The following is a 17,776-nucleotide window of genomic DNA, read 5'->3' on the forward strand; positions in this document are numbered from 1 at the left end:
TAAGGAAGGAATCCAGGCCTAGCAGCAAGCCCATGTGGAAGTGACTGCCCATATTGGCCTTTTAGAGTCAACAGGAGTCACGTAGGAGGCAATACACAGGAGGCTGGGAGCCAGAAGGGTGCACAGGGCAGGAAGGACACTGTTGGTCAGAGACCCAGACCAAGAAGGCTGGCTCCATACGTCAGCATAGGTCAACAGCCAAGAGCGGCATCAGACAGCTAGAGATGCCCACAGACAGTGATGCCCCACACCAGTCACTGCTGCCTCCTGTCCCATCTCAGCTGCAGAGTGGCATCAGAGAAAGAGTGACTGTCTGTCCAGTTCACCAGACATTTAGTTAGCATCTCCTAAGTACCAGACTCAGCCACCCAGTGTCCCATATACTACAACCGGGGGATTTTTTTTATATCTGCCCAAGTAATCATTAGCACCCCTCCTTTCAAAAGGAGGAGCCGAATTCCCTTGAAGGGGGGTTGTACTTCGTGATTCTTCTTTCCTGGTCAGTAGAACTGTAGTGGAAGTGCCAATAACTTTATAATTTCCAAAGCTAGGTCATAAAGATATTGCTAGTTCCGTCTGCCTCACTGTCTTGAGTTGCTCACTCTGGGGAAAGCCAGCCAGCTTCGAGGCACTCATGCGGCCAGAAAGAGGCTGTCCTGAGGAAGAACAATGCCTCCTGCCAAGCACAGCATCAGCGCAGCAGCCTCGTGAGGGAGCCATGTTGGAAGCTGCTGCTTCTCCCCCCAGGCTCCTCCAGCCCCAGCCAGGCCTTTCAGTGAAAACATCCTTGGCCAATGTCTTACAGACTGCCTCGTGAGAGATCTCTAGCCAGTACTACCCAGCTAAGCTGCAGCCAAGTTTCTGAACCAGAAACCGTAGATACTCATTGTTGCTTTATTTTTTACTTATTTTATTTTCACTTATTTATTTAATTGTGGCATGTAGGATCTTTGATCTTTTAGTTGTGGCATGTCGGATCTAGTTCCCTGACCAGGGACCGAACTTAGAAGAGTGTAGAGTCTTAGCTAGTGGACCACTAGGGAAGCCCCTATTGTTTTAAGCCACCAAGTCTTCAAGTAACTCATCAAGCAGCAATAACTAATAATACAGGACAGGACAGAGTGTCAGGACCTATTGAAAATGGGCCTTCTTTTTTCCATCTAAGGAACCACATCAGCATCACACTAATGATACAGAATAAATTGTATCCAGAAGTTTTTGCAAATACTGGGCTGCTAAGTCGCTTCAGTCATGTCCGACTCTGTGCGACCCCATAGACAGCAGCCCACCAGGCTCCCCCTTCCCCGGGATTCTCCAGGCAAGAACACTGGAGTGGGTTGCCATTTCCTTCTCCAATGCATGAAAGTGAAAGTGAAGTCGCTCAGGCGTGTCTGACCCTCAGCGACCCCATGGACTGCAGCCTTCCAGGCTCTTCCGTGCATGCGATTTTCGAGGCAAGAGTACTGGAGTGGGGTGCCATTGTCTTTTCTGAAATACTGGGCAGTTTTGCTGAAAATTCTCTGGGAGAGGAGTAAGGTAAGAATTACATCTCACAGAAGAGGCCCAAGGGCTTTCCAGGTGGTGCCAGTAGTAAAGAACCCGCCTGCCAATGGTGGAGATGCAGGTCCAATCCCTGGGTTGGGAAGATCCCCTAGAGGAGGCCATGGCAACCCACTCCAATATGCTTGGGCTTCCCTGGTGGCTCAGATGGTAAAGAATACACCCGCAATGCAGGAGACCTGGGTTAGATCCCTGAGTTGGGAAGATCCCCTGGAGGAGGGCATGACAACCCACTCCAGTATTCTTGCCTGGAAAATCCCATGGACAGAGGACCCTGGTGGGCTACAGTCCATGGGGTCACAAAGAGTGGGAGACAACTGAAGCAACTCAGCACACAGACCCAAACTCCTTAAAAATTTCCTTTAACCTCCTCTTCCTTCTAAAAAGTGCTCTCTAGATGTCTCTGCTTTTTCCAGAGCTCTAGCCCACCTGTGTCATGCCTCCACGATGCTTCCATGGGTAGTGCTACTAAGCCACGTTTGTTTTGTCAAATGCGCAGCAAACCAAAATGCTGAGACACCAGGATTTGCAGCAAATACAGGGTTTATTTGCAAGTCAGCCATTCAAGGAGACAGGAGGAGAAATCTCAAATCCTCCTCTCTGAAGGCAAGGGCCTCTGGTGTTTATGGGATAAAGAATAAATAAGCAGGGCAGTCTCAGGCCTGTGGACGTGGGGCCGTTGGGGCAAGGTGATTGGAAAAAGGTGCAGTAATCACTTTCTGCCAAGGTGTAACTAAAGAACAGGGCTTCACATGTGCAAAGTGCTCTAAGGACGCTAGTGCATGCCCAGTTGAAGGGTCAGGAATCCCATTTGATCTTAACCTGTTCAGCTTGAGATAGGCAACTGATTCCAAGTTCCTGGGAAACGGTTTGAAGAACATCTTATCTTTTAGGATACCTGCTGCTTAGAGGACAGGTAAGTCTTAAAACAACCTGGATAAGTGAAGGCAGATGAAGGGGATTTAACTACCAGATCGGTAGCACCATTCTGGTATTCCTCTCCACCTGTTACTATGGCCAGGACGACAGAGGCATCAGCAAGCAGGACAAACCTCTGGAAGGTGGGGACAGCTGTGATCCTTCAGTAGGCTGGCCCTGTCATTACAGCGAGAGCAGCAGTGGACAGTTGTTCAAAATCAGTGTGAGTCCAGGGGAGGGCGTTACTGCCGGCTGGAGGTGACGGAGCTTTAATGGAGGGGTGAGTGAGGGCTGAGATGTGAGAGATGCCAGGCAGAGAGGGAACCCAAGGCTGAGATCTCAGGTTGTGCAAAGGTATAAAGGCATGGCCACAGTGCTTGGCAATGTGAGGGCTGGTGGTGTGTTTGGGGGCTGGTGCCCTGTGACTCTTGCTCCTAAGAAGAGAGAGAACTCCAGGATCCAGAGGGCTCTGGCCGACCTGTCCAGGCTTCAGGGGCAGACGTTGAGATTTCCAGGGCAAACCCGAGCTCGCCTGAACCTTGAATTATTGTTCTTCTATTGGAAAACAACCCGGTTTGGGGTTCACTTTGATTTCTAAGTGGTAGCAAGGGCTTTACCCAGCCGGTTCACCCCTCTGGGCCTCAGTTTTCTCCTCTGCATACACGGTCAGGACTCTCAAGCTGTAATTAGCTCAGAATCACACAGAGAGATGGTTAAATGCTGATTCCTGGGCCCCAGCCCCAGAGGTTCTAAGTCCTCAGAATCAAGGCAAAGCCTGGGAACCTGCCATGTAACAAGGGTCCGGGGGGCTTCAGCCACAGGTGGCCCTCATGTGAGCAGCTTCCTGAGCTGTCTTGATGTGAAGAACCACCTGGGGAGTTGTGAAAAGCACAGATCTCTTCCCTGAGGCTCGGGTCTGGGGAGCTGGTCTTGGGACTCTCAAAGTGGAGTCCGGCTGCAACAGCAGCCGGCACACCTGGGGATTTGTTACACTTGCACAATGCCAGGTCCCACACTTGGCTCCTGAGGCTCAGTCTCCAGGGCCAGGGCCCTCATTTGCTTGAACAAGCTCTCCAGGTGAGTCTGATGCCTGCTAACATGACAGCCGTGGCCCAGGATTTGAATTGCTTAACGACAACGGCAGGTGGTTGGTAGCATTGGACAGGGTTGGGAAGCCTTGCAATCATCGAGGTTCATCCAGCTCCTGTTGCCCAAGGTTCCCAAAAGGCGTGGCTACTCCTCAGCTTGCCTTTGGTCTTCTCCAGAAAAAGGGTATCCAGGAAACAGTAACTGATTTCCCTTTTACAAGCAAGTAATTTTCAAAAGAGCTGGGGACCTGGTAATTGAAACCCCCACCTCACAACCTGCTCACAACAACCACTCTTCCATACCTGGCTCCCAGGGCTCCCCTAAGAAGCAGCAGAGGCCATGGAGAAACTTCCAGAATCCAAGATTTACTATGAATGAGCCTGGGTCAGCAGGGGCTACTTCCTTTGATTAATTCTTTCCTGCCAGCTGACATCTCATTTTCTGGAAGCCAACCCGTGGAGCCCGACTTCCCCGCCCCTCCCCACCAGCTCCCGCTCTCCTGCTTTCCCCGCTGCCAGGCGAGAGCATCCCCGCTAAGAATAACAAGGAGAGCTGAGCACGCTCTGGGCCCACCAGTCATCAGAAAAGTGAACCGCTCCCTCTGTTCCCCTTTCAACTTGTTTTTGAATTCTGAGGCAGACCCATTAACTCAGGACTGACAGGGAAGGGAGGTCCCTGCAGGGTTGAGGGTGAAACCCAGGTTTGTCATCAAAGGAATGGAACACTGGTCTGGCAGGGTGGTCTGATTAGCTGCGATCTTGGAGGAGTCACTTTATCCTGGAGCCTCATACCTTCTGTGGTGTGTGGGGGCGGGAGTTCTCTGTAAACTAGGGGTCGTCATAAACACCCTGCCAATGAGATCACTGTGGCTGCACCTGGCAGACTAGAAACAGCTGTAGATACTTTGCGTGTGTGCCTGCTCAGTCGCTCAGTTGTGTCCAGCTCTCTGCAACTCAATGGACTATAGCGCCCCAGGCTCCTCCCTCTGTGGGATTCTCCAGGCAAGAACACTGGAGTGGGTTGCCATTTCCTTCTCCAGGGGATCTTCCTGACCCAGGGATCAAACCTGGATCTCCTGCATTGAAGGCAGATTCTTTACCATCTGAGCCACCAGGGAAGTTTCACTTTAACACCTTATCCCTTTCTAATTATTCAGCTAATTCTGTGTGTTTCACTCTGATCCATGCTCTTCCAGATATTTACATCTATAGGCACATAGTGAAACTGCTGTATAATAGAAGGCAACTGCCTCTTCTCCACTCTGCAGTCAACGGCATCATATCAGGAGCTTGAAACTGGCCCTGCTGGGAATATTTATACCTTGGAAATTGACAAACACTGTAAATCACAATTGGTCCTCCCCTCCTCCAGAGAGTGGACTGCCAGCCTACCAATGCCGGCATCCCCCTGCAGAGTGGATCTGAGGCAGGAGCTCCCTTTCAAGTCTGCTCTCAGATGGCCCCTGAGTCTGGAGGAGGGGGAGATGGGAGTTGGTGCTGAGGACAATGTCAGGGCCTGGCAGAGGCAGTTAGGGTATGCTGGGCAGGGTTTCCAGCCCTGCCTCCTCCCTGGAGCCGCCCTGACTGCAGGCTTGTCTGTCCTCCCTCCAGAGTGAACAGCAGCCAACTCGTTATTCCACACTGCAGCTCAGGAGGCAGTCTGAACTCCTTGAAGTGCCCAGCCCCATGCCTGCAGCCTCCCAGGGATGGTGATAATGTAGCAATTTACATTCATTGCTTTTAAAATTCTCTCAACAACCTTGATCAGGTAGACATTGTCATCTTCCTCATCTCATGGAAAGGGAATCTAAAGCACAGAGAGATTTAGTAACTTGTGCAAAGTTGCACAGCTGTTACCAAATCCAAGCTAGTACTACTCACTGCATGACAGGCCAGTAAACTGAGTGATGAGGTGTTGGGGCAAGGAACAGCTAGCAGATGCAAAGATGGTGGACTAGTATTGCAAAGAACCATCTTACCCCAGTTGGAATTCAGGCTTCTTTTATAGTAAAAGGGGAGGGGTGTGGTTAGCTATTGCAGACTTCTCGGTGTCAAAATCCTTTGTTCCTGCAGCAATCCCTGTAGGTCTGGTCACTATGTTTCTATAAACCTACAACAACGTGAATGTTTGTTCTGCAACTTTTTATCTCTATGTGAATGGCAAAGTATTATATACCTTTAAAGGTCAGAGCTTTGAGAAAGGGTTGTCCTGTATATTTCAGGCTAGAGGCAACATTCTTGTAGCCAAAGCAATAGAATACAAAGGTTAAAGTAAAAGAAATAGACCCAATATGGAGTCAGATTTGTTCTTCCCTCTGACACAGCTACTAAGTAGCAGCCTTAAGTGGAGCCCAGGCTACTGGCTCTAGAGTCCACACTACCATGAAGCAACTCTATGACATGAGACGTGAGGGCCCTAAACTCAGAAAGCTTATGCTGGGGTGGGGAGATTGAGAATATCTGTGCTTTGAGGGACAGATGGCATTTTGCCAGAAAGAGATGGAATTGAAAAGGACATCCCAGGTGGAGGGAACAGACAGTGCAAAGGCCCAGAGAGTCGGGGAGAAAGGGATGCATGCAGGAAACGGCCAATGGCCCCATCTGGCTGTCATCTTCCACAGCCTCCCTGACCCTGGAGAAGCCTGCTTTTGGGGCCTCAAAATGAGTTTTCAAAAATAACTTATCTTCAGCTTTGTGTTTGTCTTTGCTCGGTGATTCACATGTTCTTCAAGGTGGTAGTACAATGTATTAGTTCCATGAACACAGAGACTGGGGAAGGTGTGTGTGTGTGTTGGGATGGGGGCTGCCAGACAGGAGACTGCGTAGAGAGACTCGGGTCTAGGATTAAGCATTTTCCTGGGGTCTGTTAATTATCTGCCTTGAGCAAGGCCACATGGCAGAGGCTGGTGGCGGCAGGGCAGGAGGGACGAGCACTGTGCCTGGTTGTCCTCGTCCCTCTCTCTAGGAGCTCAGAATCTGCTGTCCCGGTCACTCTCAGGAGGTTGATGAGATAATTAACGTCTCTGAGTCAACTGGTCTGTTATCCAGTTATCCTTTGTAAGAGCCATTTATGCAATAGATCCCTCCAGGAAGTGCAGACTTCTCTTTCTGAACTCTGAGCAGAGACCACCCTCTTTGCAGGAGAGATTTCATCTCACCAGATGAATCTCGGCCTCTTTTTATCTGTTCGTGTGAACTGTATAACGTAACCATCAATATCTAAGAGATTGCATCCTGTAAATTTCATGCTGCTCTGTGTATGTAATGGGCTTTAGAAAACAGAAAAGCCCCAGTGGAAATTTCCATTGAGGTTCAGAGTAACCATTCTTCCTGAAAAAATACTCTTGGACACTGTAATAGAAATCTTCTTGTTTTCCTGGACCCTTAAAAGAGTGCTGAAGGAAGGAGCCCAGGGACTCTTGTTTCTCCAGAAGGTTTGGAAGATCTGAAGGTCATGGACTATTCTGGCAATAAGCACAGGACCTGGAGTACTGAGGATTCATGGTTGAGAGATGAATGGACTCCAGCCAGTGTCCATGAGAGCAGCAGAGGAAGAGTCAGAATAAGCACCACTGCATTCACGGTGGACTGGCAGTGAATACATGGGGTGCATGTGTCTGGAGGCTGAGTGTGGAGCGGCTCCCTGCCTGAGGGTTGGAGGTGAGCCTTCTGCAAGGCAGTTATTGGGGCTTCTGATTCTGGAACTAAGAGACCAGCCAATCTCCCCCAAACAAGAACTCAATGCATTTTCCCTTTAACCTGGGCTACCAGGACATTCAGAAGCAAAATTAGTGTGCAGATAGTGACTAGACATTTCAGGCTCCTGACATCTAGTTCTGGTTTTGGTCCTTGTTAAAACTGTGCTAGAAAAAGAAAGAAAAAAAAAAAAAAAAAAAGAACGGAGGCAACACTAAAGTAGAAGTGTTTTTTAAAAATTAATCTTTAGCCTCAAAGAGTGACTCTTCATGAGACCCTGGAGAAGAATGTGTGAAGAACCACATGATTAGCTTCTCTCTGCCCTTCTCATGCTGATTCTCACATAGCACCTCTAATAAACTCATATCCCAAACAATTCTAGCTCCACATTCTCTAGGCTGTATCCCATTCAGGTCCATTCACCTGTTCATCGCTCCATGCATCCATCCATCCTCCCTGCTACAGCCTCCACTCTCAGCAAACACTGAGTGCTCTTCCTCTGTGCCAGGACAGAGCTGTGCACTGACTCAGAGCTGGTATCTGCCTGCCAGCAGCCTTATATCCTGTAGGGGAGAAGACCTTCCAGTGGGGAAGTTCAAGAGATGCTCGGATAATGGAGCAGTAGTCCATTCAAGGTTCAGAGAAAAGGGAGCCTGGGCTTTGGTACCAGAATGTCTGGGTTTTATATCCTGGCTCCAGCACTTATGAGCTGTGTGACCTTGGACAAACTACATAACTTCCCCGTGTCTAAATTTTCTCCGTTGTCAAACGGTATTCCATTGGACCTATCTCAAAAGGTTGTTCTGTTATCTACGGCTGCATAACAAAGTTCTCCTGCCATTTTATTATAGCTCACAATTTGGGGGTCAGTTACTCATGGCTTGGCTGCTTGGTGCTTTTGCCCCACCTGGCATCAGCTGAGGTCACTCAGTGGTTATTCAGCTCGAGGGTCTCATGCCCGGCACCTTGGCCAGGATGGCCGAAAGGCTGGGTCCAGCTGGAACTGTTCACGAGAGTGCATGGATGTGGCCCCTCCAGGGTGGCAGTCTTGGGCTACTCAGACTCCTGCCACCACTGCCTGAGGCTGCCAAAGAAAGCGTGCCTAGAGATGTTGGTGGAGGCTGCGTCTTTAGACTGGGTCTAGAAACTGGCACGGTATCACTTCCCCAACATTGGACTGGTCAAGCGGACCCAGGGTCTGTCCAGATTCAAGGTGAAAATACTTAGACTCAAAACTCTCCAGTGGGAAGAATTTGTGGCCATTCTTAAGCACCACAGTTACGTGACGATGAAACGAGTTAACACGTGGACAGCAGCTAGTGTGGTGACTGACAGCAAAAGAGACCTGCAGTGCTCGTTGTTGCTGTTACCACCAGCGTTGAGCTGAGCTTTAATAGATGAGTCTACGTCCTCCGGGTAGACAAGGAGCTCAGGAGCAGTGGGCCAGATGGATGGTGTTATTTGCACATAGTTGCATTTTGCGGGCAATTTTGTCTTTGCTAATTCAAAGTAGATGATCAGACCAACTGACATATGCAAAACATGTATCTGATTAGTAATTAACAGACTTCACATCCCTCCCGGGGGACAGCCTAGTCTGGTGGGAGACTCAGAGGGCAGGATGGCTAGGAGGCCAGTCCCCTCACTCAGCACTTGCAGGCTCAGCTCCGAGAGGCTCACAGACCCAGAAATGTATGACGAGCGGACCCAGCTCTGGGCCACCTTCCTGGGCTCCCCCTCCCGGAGCCCGCCACCTAATTAGAAAGGGCCATTTCAACATCTTAACAGAAAATGGAGTTTTTCTTTCCTTGATGTCGTGATTTGACTGGGAGTTAGCAAAGCATCAGTAGAATCCTAAACGTCTATTTTAAAAAGAAATCAAGCCTTCATCTCAGCTTGGCGCGGGGCTCTGCACTCTCTTTGTGGGAGGAAGATAAAACGCTTCCATGCGTGTCCTCCTGCCTTGAACACGGGCTGGTTAAACATCTCTGGTAATGGTTGAGCTGTGCCAAGGATTTTATCTCTTCCCAGTAACAGTTCCTGCCTTTAAACAGCTTCCGCGGGGAAGAGCCATAACACACACGTGCAGAACAGAGGCTGAGAAAGTCGTCCGGAAGGAGGGCTTATTTCTAAGGGGCCGGCAGAGCCATGGTGTGGGCCACACTCGGTCCCACACATCATTTACCTTGTGTAATTTCCTCACTGCACTGGGGTGAGAGATGAGGGGAGAAACCAGGGTTACCTTTACTCCTCTTTATAGTCAAGAAATCTGGAGCCCAGAAAGGCTGAGTGAACCGCCAAAGTCATACCCCTGGCAGGGGCAGAGTTAGGGGTGGTGCAGAGCAGTTTCTATCCAAGTGTGTCTGACTATGTGTTTTTACTCTGCCAGGAGGACTGGGGTCCTCTCTACCTCCCTGTTGCTCCCTTCACCCCACATACAGATGAGGATCCCACTCTGTCGGGGCCCCCCCCTCTCTGAGTGGACCAATGGTGGGGGTCACAGGTTGGTGGTGTGGTTCACAGAGCAAGACCCCAAGCATGGCATGTACTGAGTCTGAATGAGAGCAGAGGCTAGGCTCAAGGGTGTGCTGCAGGGGAGGGAAGGGGGTACTCTGACCATCCTCGAGGAAGGGACATCTCATGGTGCTGCTCTCAGAGCCAAGAGCTGTGGGTACACACAGCCCAGCCATTTCACTGAGGCACCGCTGCATGGCCCCGGAAAAGCCTGGTCTCTACCAGGAGCCTTGGTTTCTTCATTTTAAAGTTGAGTGACTGCACTCTAGGCTTTCTGAGGTTCCCTTCAGCCCTGAGACTGGGAATTTACCAGGGCTGCTACACACAGCTAAACAGGTTGTGAACCGCACAACGCCACATAGGTGCCACTTGTAGACTGTGGTGTAAGCTGGGCACTGCATCCCACTCTATGGTCCTGGAATCTATAAATGGGGATATAGACTGAAAGCACCAGAGGGCAGAGAAGAGGGGAGAAGTTCCAAGCAGATGGTGGCCTGTGACCACTTCTTCTCCGATCAAGATGCAGACAAGTATTTACACCACAAAAAGGACTAGTCAGGTAGGTATGTCAGGACCTGAGGTCAGAGATCCGAGGGGTCTGTCACTAGTCACACTCGTGGCCTGCGTCTAAGCATGACCACGCTGTGCTTTGCTTTTTATTCTCCGACTGCACCATGTGGCTTGTAGGATGTTAGTTTCCTGACCAGGGATCGAACCTGGGTCCCCAGCAGTGAGAGCCTGGAGTTCCAACCACTGGACCTCCAGAAAGTTGCCCTGAGTACAACCACTTTTATTTGGCTCTGATTTAAAAGGATGGAGTTGGTCCACTAGGGGTCTAACATGTGGGGCCTCCAGTTTTCAGAGGTGGCTTCCTATGGGAAGCCTTCCAGGTAGTTCCGTAAGCATATGGCTCCTCGGCCACACTTCCTCCAGGGCTTACGTGTTTGGACAGTACTTGCTGGTAACTATTGCACTGCCTCAAGAAAAGCAACCGTGTCTCCCCTCAGACTGGGGCTCCCTGAGGCGGGGCTGTGTCTCCCCTCAGACTGGGGCTCCCTGAGGCGGGGCTGTGTCTCCCCTCAGACTGGGGCTCCCTGAGGCGGGGCTGTGTCTCCCCTCAGACTGGGGCTCCCTGAGGCGGGCCTGTGTCTCCCCTCAGACTGGGGCTCCCTGAGGCAGGCCTGTGTCTCCCCTCAGACTGGGGCTCCCTGAGGCAGGCTGTGTCCCCCTCAGACTGGGGCTCCCTGAGGCGGGCCTGTGTCTCCCCTCAGACTGGGGCTCCTTGAGGCAGGCCTGTGTCTCCCCTCAGACTGGGGCTCCCTGAGGCAGGCTGTGTCCCCCTCAGACTGGGGCTCCTTGAGGAGGGGCTGTGTCTCCCCTCAGACTCGGGACCCTGCCATCAGAAACTGTGTCTCTGTCCTTCATTTGGCATTTGCTGAGGACCTATTTAGTGCCAGACACTGTTCTAGGCTCTCAGAATATTACACTGATAAGTAGCAAACAGTGTAAGATAACAAAGCTTACCATTGCTAAACGCTAAGAAGCAAATGAAAAGCAGAGTGGGCGATTCTGTAGGGTGGAGTTTCTGACTCTTTCAGCTGAGGTGTTCCGGGAAGGCCTTTCTGAGCCAAGAGATCAGATAATGAGGAATCAGCCATGGGAAGGTCTGGGTGAGAAGCATTCCAGCCAGAACCAGCCACAGTACAAAGGCCCTGAGCGGGGAAGAACAGAATGGTCTGTGTATCTGGACACAGTAGCACAAGATGAGGTCAGAGGTTGGGGAGGAGGACACGTGGGGATGACACAGGGCCTCATAGATACCGTGAGGAGTGGGAGGTCATGGGGTTGCTATTGCTCAGCCGCTCAGTCATTCCTGACTCTCTGTGACCCCTTGGACTGCAGCACACCAGGCTTCCCTGTCCTTCACCATCCCCCGGAGCTTGCTCAAACTCATGTACGTTGAGTCAGTGATGCCATCCAACCATCTCATCCTCTGTCATCCCCTTCTCCCTCCTTCAATCTTTCCCTGCATCAAGGTCTTATCCAATGAGTCTGCTCTTCGCATCAGGTGGCAAAGTATTGGAGCTTCAGCTTCAGCATCGGTCCTTCCAATGAATATTCAGGGGTGCTGACTACCATCCCGTGGATGTCCCTGAGATTTTTGTGGCTTCTCTGTGATACCGACTCGGGGCTCTGAGCTCCGTCCCCTGCCACCTTCCCCTGTCACCCCAGAATATCATGGAGGGGGTGTCCTGCCAGTGCAATGCCTTCCTGCAGCCACCTCTGACCCCCACCCCCTCCCCCACCACCATCCAGTCTGTGAACTCCCTGCCCTGGCTTTGCTCTTGCAGACCTTGGCTCTGGAGCCTAGCCCCTCGCTTCCTATTCCTTAGAACCATCTTAAGTCAGCAAGGAGAAAATCTCCTTGACCTGAACTTGGAATTCACAAACCGGGGCAGGAGAAGCGTGTAGTTGGGCAAATTCAGCAAGGCTTCGCCTCCAGTCCGTCTTCAGGGACCAACAGTGATCAGCCCCAAGCCTCATCCTGTCTCCACCCCACAATGCAGACATCCTATAACAGACACCAGTGAGTACCTGGCCTTGTCATGTGCCCTCCAGATGGGCTCTTAAGAGGCCAGGCTGGGAAGTCAACCTGAGCCCTTGTTGAAACCAGTTGAGTTATGTAACCTCTCAGGCCCTTGGTTTCCCCAGCTCTAAAATGGGAATAATGGCATGTACTTTGCAGAGTTGACATTAGACAGTAGATATTTGGGAGGGGGCTCTGTGTGTCACCATGGTAACAGTTACTGTTCTCTGTGCCAGGCACTGGGCTGCACTTTTATAAGCAGTATCTCATTTCATCTTCATAGCCCAGTGAGGAAGGCACCATAATCCCCACTGTTCATGAGAGGACCCTGAGGTACAGGGAAGCCCCCCGCCCCAGCTCTTGGAAAAGGTCCTTAGCCAGGGTGACAGTCTCCCAAGGGAATATATTGAGATATGAGTGGGTGTGTGGATTTTGATTTTCACAGTGGCTGGGGCCATGAGGGGGTGGGGAAGTGGGTGTTTCTAGTGAATATGGGGATCCCCATGGGGCAGCGTGTGGAATAGTCCTATACGGGAAGAACTGACCCCCTCAAGTGCCAACGGACTCCTGTTTTGAGAAACACTAATTCTAGAACAACCCCTCTTTGATAAATTAAAGACTGAGTCCCTGGTAAGAAAGGTGACTAGTCCAGGTTCACCTGGTGCATCAGGGCAGAGCTAGGACCACAGCCACATCCTCACCTTGACCATCACTTCACCATACAGAACCCACACCAAAATCTCAACCACCTTCAGGGTCAGCCAGATGGCCTCCCTGGGCTGGTGTGTCCCTCAAAAGCCACTGGCTGTGGCCTTTGACACCTTTTCCCAGCCCTGGCTTGAAAGACGAACTTGGTTGGGTTTCTTTGATGGGTTTCTCAGATTCCCATCCCCCACAGCCACCTCTGACAAAAAGAAATTGTCGGTAATGGTAATTACATTTCTGCCCTCCCTACCGTGTCATTAATAATTGCCATTAAGCTGGCACACTTAGTCAAATAACTCAGGGCCTAATTGGCTGTGTGCCTTTTCTCCTTTTGATTGAGACAATCCGTGTTCTAGGCGTTTGGAGTGCAGTTAGCTCAGCAGGACCTGTCAATGGCTTGTACAGGGCAATTTGCATGGCATTTGGGAGAGGAAGCTGAGCCAAGGGGTGAGGGTGCTGAGCCAAGGGGTGAGGGTGCTTGGCCCTGGGAGTTGGGGGCAGAGGGGCAAAGATTAAGCCCTGGATTCGGGCAGCTATGGGTTGTCATAGCTCTGTGTAACCCTGGCCTCAGCCTGGATGTCAGGTGTACCTTAGGGCTTACTCTGGTTCCCAACACAGATCAGCTCCTGAACCTTCCTCTCACTTTGGGGGTGTGTGTATATGTGTGGGCAGGTGGACTGGCTCTCTCCGTGCCCCAGGGGTTGGTTTGTATCCCACCTGCTGGAAATACCACCACTGTAACCCTGGCTTCTGTCTCTCCAGCTCTCAGGCCACACGTGGGTTCTGGAGCATCCACTCTCTATGTAATCTGAGTTGGAGAACACCAGCTGAATCCTCTGTTCCCAAACCTCTTCCTGAGATTTCCTTGCCATGTGCTTGAAATTTTACCATAAGAGATTTCATTGCTTTGTGACCTGGCCTGGGGTAGGTCAGTGGATGGGTGGTTGATTCCCTCTTTTTTTCCCCCTAATTATATCAGGATTATTTTTTATTATAAATGATAGGCAGAACACTTAGCTTAGTGTTAGGTAATATAATTGAATGAATTAGTTATTGAAAAGTTCAGAGATAGTCCTGCTGGCTTCCAGCATGCTTTGATCCAGGGGTTCCCACTGTCAACGGGACTCTGGCTCCATGTCGTTGTGATTCCCTGGGCTCAGCTCCACTCCTACATCAGTTTTTTGACCACCTGCCCACCAGCCCCTATCACATTGGTGGCTACAGAACCACCTGCAGATAAATAGCTTCTCTCTAAGAGGTTCCTATACAAGAAGTAGCTTTGAAGAAGCCCCCCAACACCAAACATCTCATAACTCGTTGACCAAAACTGGATAATGTGTTCCCATCACTTTCCTCCTTCAGCAATCACTGTGGTCCAGGTGATGGTATAGTTATTCCTGGACAGTATCATCGTATTTATTACATAGTAAACTATGGTCCAAGGGCAGAGAGAGTCTTCAGAACACAATGCAAACCTGCGAGCTGAGACGGGGAATGGAGTAGGAATGTCCCAGACCACCGCACCAGGTCATGCACCGCGGCAGCATCTCAGGCAGCCCAGTGAGGAGCTCTGGACCAGAATGCCCATTAGGTAAGTCTGGCTCTGGGTGGAAAAGACTGGGCCCCAACACCTGCCATGCTGTCATTCATTGACTGGGCCTGACTGGGAGGAACTGGCCTGGGCTCCAGAGCTGGGATGGCCCCTTGAAGGTGTATAACCAGAGGCTGTCAGCTAACTGCCCTCCTTGTCACTGAACAGGGAATTCCTCCTTGAAGAAGGATCTGAGAGGTGTGCCTCTAAGGCCATCTCACAGCTAGGAAGTAAATCAGGATTCAGACTCCAGGGGCCTGGGGCCAGATGTCTATATACTTTTCCTGCTGTACGCCTTGGTGGACAGTGTGGAGGAGGGAGGCGGGAGTATGAGGAACACAGCGCTAGTCTTGGGTATCCTGGCTCTGCCTCTACCAGCTAGATGTCCTTGGGCAAGTTGCTACATCATTCATTCGTTCCAGCACTTACTGAGCCTTTGCTGAGTGTCAAGTCATGTGCTAAGACCCTGGAAATACAGAATCTGCTCCAGCAGATCACCAGTCTGGGACTAGGGTGTAGGTCCAGGGAGAGACCCAGCCTGGACCTGCGCAAGCTGTGACATGGGCACTGCTGCCCATCACTCTTCCGCAGAGCTCTCTCTCCACTTCGAGGCTCAGTGGCTGACTGACCTTGGGCTGGGGTTTGTGCCTTGGGGTCTGGATATAAGGCCTTTGACACGCCAAACTCCAGGGTAAGTCCTTCAACTTTGCCTTCATCCAGACACACTGGATCCAGGCAGAGAGCCAGGCCAGCCAGGCAGGAACCTTCGGGTAAACAATAGACATTCATCAGCTGATGGATGAGTCCGAGAGAAATCAGCAAACTCATTTAAAAAACCAAGCACCCAGAATTTCCTGTTCCTCACCCAGCCAGCCTAGATACATGACCTTGAAGAGGTCCCTTATCTTGCTGCAAATTATTGCCAGGGAATCTATGGCCAATTAAACAAGCAAATGTTTCTCCGCACCTTTTCCTTTAGCTCTCTTAAATAAGCTCTGGCCTGACCTGTGGAGGAGACACTGGACTCGCCAATTTCCTTCATCAGAAGAAACATTTCCCCCACAGCACAGGCTCCAGGCCTTGGTTATTAAATCAGCAAAACCCAAATGCTCCCAAGATAAACTCCTGATGTTGCGATGATAGCAGTCACCCTGGAGAACCCCACCTGGTACTTGTCACCCGTGCAAATGCCATCAGCAGCGAGCATCCCGGCCACAACAGCCAACAGGTAATTTGCTGGTTTATGGCTCAGATGCTAAAACGCGAATGTAAACAGGCTCCAGTGGCCAATGCAAAAGCATCGATAGTGCAAAATGCTTTTCCTCACCTTCTCCAGGAAAAGTCCCAGAAACACTGAGCATCGCTGGTCAGAGAGCCTTCCTCTCTCCTGCAGCCATTGTTGGGGCCACTGTAAAGGAATATGGAGACTAACAGGTTGCAGGGCACAGTTTCTTTCCTAAAATGAGCCAGATCCTGCCCTCTCCCCAGCTCTGTCGGGCAGGTGTGCTATGGTGCCTACTCCCCACCCCTCACCGTGCCCCCCTCTCAAGAGCAGCTGTCTGTCTGTTTCTCTCTTCTCCTCTTCCAGTCTCTGCCTGTCTTATTCTCTCTCATCTGTTTTTTTCTCTGTCTCACTTTCTCCCCTCCTCTTTTTCTCTGTCTTCATTTCCCTGAGGTGGGTCCTTCGTAACTTTCCACTTCAATATTCTCACATCAGAAAGTCCTCCCTAACTGTGGGCCAGTCTTGGGGGTTACTTCCCTAACTTTAGGCCAGTCCTGGGGCCTTCCCCTCCTACCCTCACAGAGGCTGTCATCCTGAAGTTCCCAACCTGGTCCCAGTGAAAGGCCAGGCTCCCCCAGCAGGCAGATTGAGAGCCTTCCAGAGCCACCGCCAGGCCACAGGGCAGCTCTGGGTAAACGTGAGCTAAAGGAGACAGAGGCAGCTCCCTGTCAGGGCGCATATCCTGAGGACTTCATTGCCCCCAGCCTCCCCGCTTGGCCAGACACTCTGCATGCGCATGTGGAAGTTGGGGCTGCCAGGACCGATTTCTCTGTGAGACGCAGCCCTGGGGAGGGAAGACAGAAGGACTGCTGTGGACTAAGTGGGTTCTTCCCACTGCTGCAGAGGCAAAGCCCAGAGTGACCCTCAACAAAGAAAGGCTCATGGCCATGGATTTCCCAGAGGAGCTTGCTTAACATGCAGATTTCTGGTCCAGCGAAGCTGCTGCAGCGGGTTTGACCTGGGCCCTGAACAGAGCTTCCCAGGTGATGCTGACCCAGCCCACACTCTGAGAGCCCCCGGTTCCCCAGAGCAGCGACCTGGAACCTGTGTGGATTTGTATCCCAAGGATGAACACATTTTACTTCTCACCCTCAAAATAAGGGTATTAACGTGTAAGTTTTATACATGTAATCCTGAAATCCAGGATATTAAATAATAGGAAAACATTTTTTTAAGGATAAAAATAAACACAGATAGAAATTGTAATTCTTCCCTCCTGCTCCCTCAATTCTGTGTTCTAATCCTCCATGCTCCCCACTTTGGAGGTCATGGCCAGAGGGACTGGGAAAGGAGATTTAGCCACTGAGAAGATGCTAGAAACTCAGCCTCTGTGCCCCGGTGCCAAATTGAATCTCAGAGGCAGAATTTGGGGTGAAATAGAAAAGAATAGCTTTATTGCTTTGCCAGCCGAAGAGGAACACAGCAGACTAGAACCCTGAAAAACTGTGTCCCACCCCAGGGGGATTTGGTGAGGAGTTTTATAGCAATGGTTCAAGGATGGAGTTGCTGATAAGGACTGAGGTGTGTGCAGGGCCTGTGTGCGTGTGCTGTGCTAAGTCACTTCAGTCGTGTCCGACTCTGTGTGACTCCATGGACTATAGCCTGCCAGGCTCCTCTGTCCGTGGGATTCTCCAGGCAAGAACACTGGAGCGGGTTGCCGTTCCCGTCTCTGGGGGATCTTCCCGACCCAGGGATCGAACCCACGTCTCTTGTGGGTTCCTTTACCGCTAGCGCCACCTGGTGCCGGGCCTGTGCTCCTTTAATCTGGTCTCAGGTGGCCTCCTGATGAGCTGCTCTGGGTTATCAAACTGTGGTCTTCTCTGGAATGAAGGACG

The 17,776-nt window shown here is 51.0% G+C and overlaps 1 long non-coding RNA gene across 1 annotated transcript; it reads left to right on the top strand.

The window, feature by feature from the left end:
* The first annotated feature begins 1,856 nt into the window (after nucleotides 1–1,856).
* Nucleotides 1,857–17,147, top strand: LOC102394506. The gene is made up of 4 exons (XR_006545616.2): nucleotides 1,857–2,476; nucleotides 14,431–14,659; nucleotides 15,639–15,887; nucleotides 16,785–17,147. It is a non-coding gene; the product is annotated as an uncharacterized LOC102394506 (long non-coding RNA).
* The last annotated feature ends 629 nt before the right edge of the window (nucleotides 17,148–17,776 follow it).

The sequence above is a fragment of the Bubalus bubalis genome, chromosome 2 (assembly GCF_019923935.1).
Source record: "Bubalus bubalis isolate 160015118507 breed Murrah chromosome 2, NDDB_SH_1, whole genome shotgun sequence".
In the NCBI taxonomy this organism is placed as follows: domain Eukaryota; kingdom Metazoa; phylum Chordata; class Mammalia; order Artiodactyla; family Bovidae; genus Bubalus; species Bubalus bubalis.